General features: G+C 47.6%; 1 long non-coding RNA gene across 1 annotated transcript; it reads left to right on the top strand.

Annotated features, from left to right (window-relative positions):
- The first annotated feature begins 895 nt into the window (after window positions 1–895).
- Window positions 896–1248, top strand: LOC123130131 (uncharacterized). Its single transcript, XR_006463741.1, has 3 exons — window positions 896–913; window positions 1000–1094; window positions 1165–1248. It is a non-coding gene; the product is annotated as an uncharacterized lncRNA (long non-coding RNA).
- Window positions 1249–11041: the final 9793 nt, after the last annotated feature.

The raw sequence follows: 11041 nt of genomic DNA, 5'->3' as shown, positions 1-11041 counted from the left end.
GAGACGGTTAAGTATTTCAAGAAGTCACCGAGTCGCCTCCACAAGTTTGTTGAGACTTGCAAAATATTGGGTGTTGAGGTTGGCAACCATTTGCATCTTGATTGTGTCACGCGGTGGAGTTCAACGTACCGGATGCTTGATACAGCCTGCCCGTATAGGGAAGCCTTGTCCTCTTATGCAGCTTCAAATGCCAACTACCAATGGGAGCTGGAAAAAGAAGAATGGGACAAGTTTGAAGTTATTAAGCCATTGCTCCTCTCTTTATCTCGTGTGACAACTGTGTTTTCAGGGCAATTATATCCCACCTCCAACATATTCTACCCTCGCATTGTCAGCATCAAGATTGCTTTGAGAAAAGCCATGGCTCATGATGATGAATGCTACAAGAAAATGGGCGATGCAATGATGGATAAATTTGACAAGTATTGGGATGAGCCGAACAATGTCATGGTGCTTGCTACCATCTTGGACCCAAGGTACAAGATGAGGTATGTTGAGTGGTGCTATCACCAAATGTATGCTGTGAGGAAAGCAAATACTGAGAAGAATATTGTGCGCGGAGAGTTGGACACATTGTATGAGAAGTTTGTTGCGAAAAATAAGAAAGCTGAAGAAAGAGCTAGTGGATCATCAGCCAAGAACAATTGCAACACAAGTACCTCGATGCCACTTATGGATTGTGAGTTTTAGTCCTTCTTATCAGCAACTTCATCAACACCATCAAAAAGTGAGCTTAGAAACTATCTAGATGACTTGAATGAGGCAATGTATCCTATGTTCAATCTTCTTGATTGGTGGAGGGTGAATGCACCTAGATACCCCATATTGGCAATGATGGCAAAGAGGTTCTTGACTGTCCCGGCTACCTCCATGTCTTCGGAATCAACTTTTAGCATGGGTGGAAGAGTTTTAGGTATGTCTACTTGTTACATTGGATGTTAACTTGTTAACTTGTCATCCTATCCTTGAACTTAGATATGTCTACTTGTGTGGTTTTAGATGACTACAGGAGTTCTTTGAAACCAGAAATGGTGGAAGCCTTGGTGTGCGGTGCTAGTTATATCAAAGGTTCTCACAAGGACTTCAATGTGGTGGTACGACTCCTATCTTTTCTTCTATGGTTTCTGTCTATTTCTTGTATGTGGCTAACTTCCAAATAATTAGGAGAGAGATGAAGATGAGGAGGACGATGTTGAGAATATCAAGTTGCCCAAGATTGTTGATGTGGGGGATAAAAACAATTGGTAACTATTCTTTTGACATGTTTCACTTTTCATATCTTTACATGATCCCAATATGTTTCCAAATCTGTGTTACATGTAGACAATCGTCATGTTGGTGTTACTCTTGCTACTTTGAAGATGGATGTCTACATGATCTTGTCATGTGGATCGTTGAGGTCAACGTGATCGTCTCGAGCCATTTCTTTTGTTGTCATGAACTTCGAATTATGTGTTTGTTGTGATGAACTTTGGATTATGTGTTTGTTGTGATGAACTACGATCCTTGAATGATGTTGTGATGAACCATGCACTTTCAACGATGTTGTTGTGAACTTGTGATGAACTATGAACTTGGTATTATGTAGTTTTCGCTAGTCATTGTTTCGCTGTCAACATTTTCTCAGTTTTTATGTCAAAGTGGTAAGTTTTGTGCTATGCAAAATTTCTTCGTGTGGCTATCAATATTTGATGCTTTGTTGTGTAAAGTTCAAAGGAAGTGATGCCCAAAATTCAATAGAAATGTTGCTGAATTCTTTCTCTCATATCTGTTCCATTATTACAATTTGGGTAGAAGAATTCATAGATGAAAGCTTATTTTTCATTACTATGACCTTTTGTTAAAACAATAGACTGCTGAATGTTCCACTTTTAGCAATATAAACTGTTTATTTTTCAAAATATGGGTTTAGTGGCTGCAAAAAAAATCAAGACTGGACTATATACAGAGGTTCTGTACTTCTGGGGGCAAATGGCTTGCGAGCCAGCTCGGTCTGAGCCAAGCCGCCTGAAGTCGGCTTGTTGGCTGAGCGAGCCGAGCCGAGCCGAGCCGCTCCAGAGCGAGCCAAAGCCAGGCTCGGATCAAGCTCGGCTCGGCTCGGCTCGTGTCCAGTCCTACTTGCAGAACTCTGACTTGGCGGCCGCCTCCCTGGGCAGCAGCGTCACGAGGAGGAGCACGCACAGCGCGGCCATGGTGGCCGCCCCCTTCAGCTTCTTCGCCTCCATCTCCTTCCTCGCGCAAGCTATGGGCTATGGCTTCTTCTTCTTCGGGATCAGGGAGTGGAGACAAGTGCTATGGTGAGTGTGTGAGAGACTCTGGCAGTGACAGTGTGGGCTCTTCTTATATGGGCACCGGAGTTCCGTTCAAAGGGCATAACTGTCATTTAACCTGGATGACTCATGATGTATTTTTGGAGCATCAAGCATCGTATTTCGCTGTTTTTCGGAAATTGGGACGGGCACGATTTTCCCTAGCACCGCCTCCGGGTTATGCGGTGAGTTTCGGCGAAATGGTTGATGGCCAAGTGGAGAGTGTGTCATTTAGCCAGTTTTGCCATGCATGGTATTCATTTCTGAAGATAATATCACTCACCGTTAATACAACCTTGTTGGACCTAAAAATTGATTAGAGGCAAGGGAATGCTGCTCATCTCTGTTTAAGTAGGCAAGCCACTATGCATGAGTCTGCCTGTGTTGATGTAGAAAGGAAACCGAATGTGGTTCTGATCCAATTCTTTTTATATATACTCCCTCCATTCCAAATTACTGGTCATGGTTTTAGTTCAAATTTGAACTAAAACCACGACGAGTAATTTGGAACAGAGAGAGTATATACTAGTACAGTGGATGCTATACCACTGATATCTCTTTTCCTTTACAGCTATACACGCGAGAGTGATTCAAAACTGCCTCACCATCAATCCGTGCGTCGTCGTCGTTTAGGTCCAGGTCAACATAACCCAAGTCATCATCCTCATTGTTTCGGACCACGTCATCATGTTCCTCTTGAAAGAACACTCCCTCGTATGTCATGGGATTTATGTTGTAGTAATCATCATCGTTCGGGTCCGGTAGCTTACCATGTGGCGACACCTTGAACACAACTTCCCAACCCTTTAGGTACTCTTTCTGGCATGGGTAAGGTAGATAATATACTTGTGTGGCCTGGGTAGCGGCGATAAAGAGATCAGCTCCGGCATAAACGGTTGATGGTTTAACTTCAACTAAACAAACAGAAGGCGTATGTCTCAGACCCTTTTTGGGGTCGAACCATCGGCATTTGAACATAGTGAGACTTAGAGGTTCGCGGCCATGTTTGAATGTAAGCTCGTATATTTTTTCTACCCTTCCGTAGTAATCTACTTTATTATCTCCTTCGGTGTAAAGCGCATGAAGAAACTCTATACTGATGGGCTTTTGGAACCACTTGATTATGAATCACTTGGTACTTGCGAACCGTGCCTCATAGGCAAGATGACTAAAACACCGTTCTCCGATACTATGGAGAGAGCAACAGATTTATTGGAAATCATACATACCGATGTATGTGGTCCGATGAATATTGAGGCTCGTGGCGGATATCGTTATTTTCTCACCTTCACAGATGATTTAAGCAGATATGGGTATATCTACTTAATGAAACATAAGTCTGAAACATTTGAAAAGTTAAAGGAATTTCAGAGTGAAGTTGAAAATCATCGTAACAAGAAAATAAAGTATCTACGATCTGATCGTGGAGGAGAATATTTGAGTTACGAGTTTGGTATACATTTGAAAAATTGTGGAATAGTTTCGCAACTCACGCCACCCGGAACACCACAGCGTAATGGTGTGTCTGAACGTCGTAATCGTACTTTACTAGATATGGTGCGATCTATGATGCCTCTTACTAATTTACCGCTATCGTTTTGGGGTTATGCTTTAGAGACGGCCGCATTCACGTTAAATAGGGCACCATCAAAATCCGTTGAGACGACGCCTTATGAACTATGGTTTGGCAAGAAACCAAAGTTGTCGTTTCTTAAAGTTTGGGGCTGCGATGCTTATGTGAAAAAGCTTCAACCTGATAAGCTCGAACCCAAAGCGGAGAAATGTGTCTTCATAGGATACCCAAAGGAAACTGTTGGGTATACCTTCTATCACAGATCCGAAGGCAAGACATTCGTTGCTAAGAATGGATCATTTCTAGAGAAGGAGTTTCTCTCGAAAGAAGTGAGTGGGAGGAAAGTAGAACTTGACGAGGTAACTGTACCTGCTCCCTTATTGGAAAATAGTACATCACAGAAAACTGTTTCTGCGACACCTATACCAATTAGTGAGGAAGCTAATGATGATGATCATGAAACTTCAGGGCAAGATACTACTGAACCACGTAGATTAACCAGAGTGAGATCCGCACCAGAGTGGTACGGTAATCCAGTTCTGGAAGTCATGCTACTAGATCATGATGAACCTACGAACTATGAAGAAGCGATGGTGAGCCCAGATTCCGCAAAGTGGCTTGAGGCCATGAAATCTGAGATGGGATCCATGTATGAGAACAAAGTATGGACTTTGGTTGACTTGCCCGATGATCGGCAAGCAATTGAGAATAAATGGATCTTCAAGAAAAAGACTGACGCTGACGGTAATATTACTGTCTATAAAGCTCGACTTGTCGCAAAAGGTTTTAGACAAGTTCAAGGGGTTGACTACAATGAGACCTTCTCACCCGTAGCAATGCTTAAGTCCGTCAGAATTATGTTAGCAATTGCTGCATTTTATGATTATGAAATATGGCAAATGGATGTCAAAACTGCATTCCTGAATGGATTTCTGGAAGAAGAGTTGTATATGATGCAACCAGAAGGTTTTGTCGATCCGAAGGGAGCTAACAAAGTGTGCAAACTCCAGCGATCCATTTATGGACTGGTGCAAGCATCTCGGAGTTGGAATAAACGCTTTGATAGTGTGATCAAAGCGTTTGGCTTTATACAGACTTTTGGAGAAGCCTGTATTTACAAGAAAGTGAGTGGGAGCTCTGTAGCATTTCTGATATTATATGTGGATGACATATTGCTGATTGGAAATGATATAGAATTTCTGGATAGCATAAAGGGATACTTGAATAAAAGTTTTTCGATGAAAGACCTCGGGGAAGCTACTTACATATTAGGCATAAAGATCTATAGAGATAGATCAAAACGCTTAATTGGACTTTCACAAAGCACATACCTTGACAAGATTTTGAAGAAGTTCAAAATGGATCAAGCAAAGAAAGGGTTCTTGCCTGTGTTACAAGGTGTGAAGTTGAGTCACACTCAATGCCCGACCACTTCAGAAGATAGAGAGAAAATGAAAGATGTTCCCTATGCTTCAGCCATAGGCTCTATCATGTATGCAATGCTGTGTACCAGACCTGATGTGTGCCTTGCTATAAGTTTAGCAGGGAGGTACCAAAGTAATCCAGGAGTGGATCACTGGACAGCGGTCAAGAACATCCTGAAATACCTGAAAAGGACTAAGGATATGTTTCTCGTATATGGAGGTGACAAAGAGCTCACCGTAAGAGGTTACGTTGATGCAAGCTTTGACACTGATCCGAACGATTCTAAATCGCAAACCGGATATGTGTTTACTTTAAACGGTGGAGCTGTCAGTTGGTGCAGTTCTAAACAAAGCGTCGTAGCGGGATCTACATGTGAAGCGGAGTACATAGCTGCTTCGGAAGCAGCAAACGAAGGAGTCTGGATGAAGGAGTTCATATCCGATCTAGGTGTCATACCTAGTGCATCGGGTCCAATGAAAATCTTTTGTGACAATACTGGTGCAATTGCTTTGGCAAAGGAATCCAGATTTCACAAGAGGACCAAACACATCAAGAGACGCTTCAACTCCATCCGGGATTTAGTCCAGGTGGGAGACATAGAGATTTGCAAGATACATACGGATCTGAATGTTGCAGACCCGTTGACTAAGCCTCTTCCACGAGCAAAACATGATCAGCACCAAGGCTCCATGGGTGTTAGAATCATTACTGTGTAATCTAGATTATTGACTCTAGTGCAAGTGGGAGACTGAAGGAAATATGCCCTAGAGGCAATAGTAAAGTTATTATTTATTTCCTTATATCATGATAAATGTTTATTATTCATGCTAGAATTGTATTAACCGGAAACATAATACATGTGTGAATACATAGACCAACAGAGTGTCACTAGTATGCCTCTACTTGACTAGCTCGTTAATCAAAGATGGTTATGTTTCCTAACCATGAACAAAAGAGTTGTTATTTGATTAACGAGGTCACATCATTAGTTGAATGATCTGATTGACATGACCCATTCCATTAGCTTAGCACCCGATCGTTTAGTATGTTGCTATTGCTTTCTTCATGACTTATACATGTTCCTATAACTATGAGATTATGCAACTCCCATTTACCGGAGGAATACTTTGGGTACTACCAAACGTCACAACATAACTGGGTGATTATAAAGGAGTACTACAGGTGTCTCCAATGGTAGATGTTGGGTTGGCGTATTTCGAGATTAGGGTTTGTCACTCCGAGTGTCGGAGAGGTATCTCTGGGCCCTCTCGGTAATGCACATCACATAAGCCTTGCAAGCACTGCAACTAATAGACTCGTTAGTTGTGAGATGATGTATTACGGAACGAGTAAAGAGACTTGCCGGTAACGAGATTGAACTAGGTATTGGATACCGACGATCGAATCTCGGGCAAGTAACATACCGATGACAAAGGGAACAACGTATGTTGTTATGCGGTCCGACCGATAAAGATCTTCGTAGAATATGTGGGAGCCAATATGGGCATCCAGGTCCCGCTATTGGTTATTGACCAGAGACGTGTCTCGGTCATGTCTACATTGTTCTCGAACCGTAGGGTCCGCACGCTTAACGTTACGATGACAGTTATTATGAGTTTATGCATTTTGATGTACCGAAGGTTGTTCGGAGTCCCGGATATGATCACGGACATGACGAGGAGTCTCGAAATGGTCGAGACGTAAATATTGATATATTGGAAGCCTATGTTTGGACACCGGAAGTGTTCCGGGTGAAATCGGGATTTTACCGGAATACCGGGAGGGTTACCGGAACCCCCCGGGAGGCAAATGGGCCTATTGGGCCTTAGTGGAAAAGTGAAAAGGGGCTGCCCACAAGGGCTGCGCGCCTCCCCCCTTCCCTTGTCCTATTAGGACTAGGAGAAGGGGCCGCCCCCCCTCTCTTCTCTCTTCTCCTTGAAGAGTCCTATTAGGAATAGGATTGGGGGGGAGTCCTACTCCCGGTAGGAGTGGGACTCCCCCTGCGCCTCTCTCCCAAGCCGGCCGAACCCCTCCCCCTGCTCCTTTATATACGGGGGCAGGGGGCACCCCATAGACACACAAGTTGATCATTGTTGATCGTTCCTTAGCCGTGTGCGGTGCCCCCTGCCACCAAATTCCACCTCGGTCATATCGTTGTAGAGCTTAGGCGAAGCCCTGCGTCGGTAGTACATCAAGATCGTCACCACGCCGTTGTGCTGACGGAACTCTTCCTCGACGCTTTGCTGGATCGGAGCCCGAGGATCGTCATCGAGCTGAACGTGTGCTAAGAACTCGGAGGTGCCGGAGTAACGGTGCTTGGATCGGTCGGATCGGGAAGAAGACGTACGACTACTTCCTCTACGTTGTGAGATTGCTTCCGCAGTCGGTCTGCGTTGGTACGTAGACAATACTCTCCCCCTCGTTGCTATGCATCACCATGATCTTGCGTGTGCGTAGGAATTTTTTTCGAAATTACTACGTTCCCCAACAGACGGCGGGTGGAGATGGCGATGGGGGAGGCAGGGGTGGAGTGGGCGGCGGCAGGGGGCGGGGCCGAATGCGGCGGCGGCGCCAGCAAGGGTCGGGCGCGCGGGATCGGGGTCGGGGAGAGATAAGGGGAACAAGTGGATAGGGCGCCCGGCGGATGGATAAGGTGAGCTATGCCGACGGCTAAGCCGTCGGCATTAGAGAAGACGCCATGTGGCACCTATGCCGACGGCTTAGCCGTAGGCATATTTTTTTCTATTTTTTATTAGTAACAAATTTAAAATTTTAAAATAAATGTACTACTAATTTATTATAATCCAATAGTCTAACCCATCACAAGACCCTACCCAAGGCTGCCGACACGGCCGTTTCCCCCCTCCGGTATGGTCCACGGCCATCGGGGGCTAGCTATCCCTTCACGAATCATAATTTTATCGCGCTCCGAGTCTTCAATAATATTCATGCTGCACCGTTACTGCAGACGTCCGTGAGCAACGTCCGGGGCAAACCCACTGCAAAAACCTGCCTGTGTAGACCCACCGCGTCCGGTTCCCCCTCCAGGTACCGGCGGCGGCGCTGTCCATGATGGGGGCCACACCCGGGACACGCGTGCCGCCTCTTCAGACATGCCCACAACACGACCCCGCATGTATGAGGGGCCGGTGCGACGCTCCGGTGGCATTGCTACCCCCAAGGATCCCCGTCCCGCCTAACCCTGGAGCGGTTGACCACGAGATCTAGCCCTTTGACTTCCCACGGACGGGCTTTGACCAGTGGACCTCTCCACCCGGTTGTGTCAGGTCAGCATAGAGGGACACATGGAAGCAACATCCGGGCCAAACCCACAGCTACGTCCCCTCCGCGTAGACCCGACGCGTCCGTTTCCCCCCTCCAAGTGCTAGCGGCGGCGCCGTCCGTGAGGGGGGCCATGCCCCGGAGACGCGTGCCGCCTCTTCGGACATGCCACAACACCACCCCGCATGTATGAGGGGCCTGTGCGACGCACCGGTGGCATTGCTACCCCCCGAGGGCCCCTGTCCCGCGTAACCCTGGAGCAGTTGACCATGAGATCTAGCCCTTTGATTTTCCACGGACGAGCTTTGACTAGTGGACCTCTCCACCCGATTGTGTCAGGTCAGCACAGAGGGACACCTGGGAGCAACATCCGGGCCAAACTCACAGCTACATCCCCTCCGTGTAGACCCGACTCGTCTGTTTCCCCTCTCCAGGTGCTGGCGCCGGCGCCGTCCGTGAGGGGGGCCACGCCCCGGAGAAGTGTGCCGCCTCTTCAGACATGCCACAACACCACCCCGCATGTATGAGTGGCCGGTGCGACGCTCCGGTGGCATTGCTACCCCCAAGGCCCCCGTCCCGCCTAACCCTGGAGCGGCTGACCACGAGATCTAGCCCTTTGACTTTCCACGGACGGGCTTTGACCAGTGGACCTCTCCACCCGGTTGGGTCAGGTCAGCCCAGAGGGACACCTCTGAGCAACATCTGGGCCAAACCCACAGCTACATCCCCTCCGTGTAGACCCGACGTGTCCGTTTCCCCCCTCCAGGTGCCGACGGCGGCGCCGTCCGTGAGGGGGGCCACTGTAACACCCCAGATATGATTTACCCAATATGTAATCCAACTCTTGCCGTTTCCGGCCTTAAGTTATTTTATTCTCTCGGGTTCGGGTCTTTGTCTCCGTGTGTTGTTATCGTTGTCATGCATCTCATATCATGTCATCATGTGCATTGCATTTGCATACGCGTTCGTCTCATGCATTCGAGCATTTTCCCCGTTGTCCGTTTTGCATTCCGGCGCTTCGTTCTCCTCCGGTGGTCATTTCTACCTTTCTTTCGTGTGTGGGGATTAAACATTTCCGGATTGGACCGAGACTTGCCAAGCGGCCTTGGTTTACTACCGGTAGACCACCTGTCAAGTATCGTACCATTTGGACTTCGTTTGATGCTCCAACGATTAACCGAGGGACCGAAAAGGCCTCGTGTGTGTTACAGCCCAACACCCCACCAAGTTGGCCCAAAACCCACCAAAACCCTCTCCATCATCTAGAGCATTCGATCACGATCGCGTGGCCGAAAACCGCACCTCATTTGGACTCTCCTAGCTCCCTCTATGCCTATAAATGGACCCCCTCCGAAATCCGGATCTCCTTCTCCCCCGAAACCCTAAAATCAGCTCCCCTCGCCGCCGGACATGTCCGAATCAGACCGGACACGTCCGCCCGATCCGCCGCCGCCAATCAGCCGCCGCCATGTGTCCCCCGCAGAGACCACTTCACCGCCAGCGCCGCCGGCCCGCCCGGGCCCAAGGCAGGCCCTCTCCCGCGCTGATCCGGGCCGCCTCACGCCCACGCCCGCCGCCATCTTCCTCGGCCCCGGCCGCCACCGCCCGGCGCGCCATCGCCGGCAGGAGCTCGCTCCGCCGCCACAAGCCCTCGCCATCGCCCGTGCCAGGGAGAGGAGCTCCCGGCTCCGGCGACCGCGCCCAGCTGCGCCTTCTCCGGCGACGCCCTCCGCCGCCTCCGCCTCCCCAAGTTCCGACCGGCCCCTGCTCCGGCGAGCTCGAGCTTCCCGGCGAACATCGTTATCCGCGCGTGAACAGTGGATCTGGAGCTGAGATCCCGTCTCGTTTGTCTTTTGCCCCGAAACCCTAATTAATTGCTCCTGTTCATCGCATCGCAACTTTGCATCCGTAGCTCCGTTTTGGGCATATAGCATATCAAAATGTTTGTCTCAGAAAGAACATCATTTCATCTCATTGAATCATTTTCATTTGAGTTCATCTTGATGCCCGAAATGCTGTTGGAAAAGTGATATTTGGGATAATTGTCAGATCTGTTGCTCCTTTTAGATATTTGTCATTTTTGCCATGATTAATGTGTGCATGATATGCCCATGAGCTCTACATGTGTTTTGTTATATGTTTTTCCATCTATCCAGAGGTGCAACCCATGTATTTTTGGGATGTGTGTGGTGACTAGCACAAGCTTGCAAAGTGAGGCACTTGGTAATGCTGATTTCAGGGACTTAGCATTTTCACTAAGTCCTTGATCTGTTTATCTCATATGACCATATGTTCATGTTGTTTCCTAGTGATCCGTGCCTCTTTTGAGGATGATCATTAAGGATGTTTTGTTAATCTTGTAGTGCTCTATCCATCCATGTCTTTTTTGCAATTATGGAGCACCCTAGCTTGAGTCAATCGAGCTCTACTTTTGCTATTTCGTGGATCTGGG

This window comes from Triticum aestivum, chromosome 6A, assembly GCF_018294505.1.
Source record: "Triticum aestivum cultivar Chinese Spring chromosome 6A, IWGSC CS RefSeq v2.1, whole genome shotgun sequence".
NCBI classification, from domain to species: domain Eukaryota; kingdom Viridiplantae; phylum Streptophyta; class Magnoliopsida; order Poales; family Poaceae; genus Triticum; species Triticum aestivum.
This window is presented reverse-complemented; position numbering and strand designations above follow the sequence as displayed.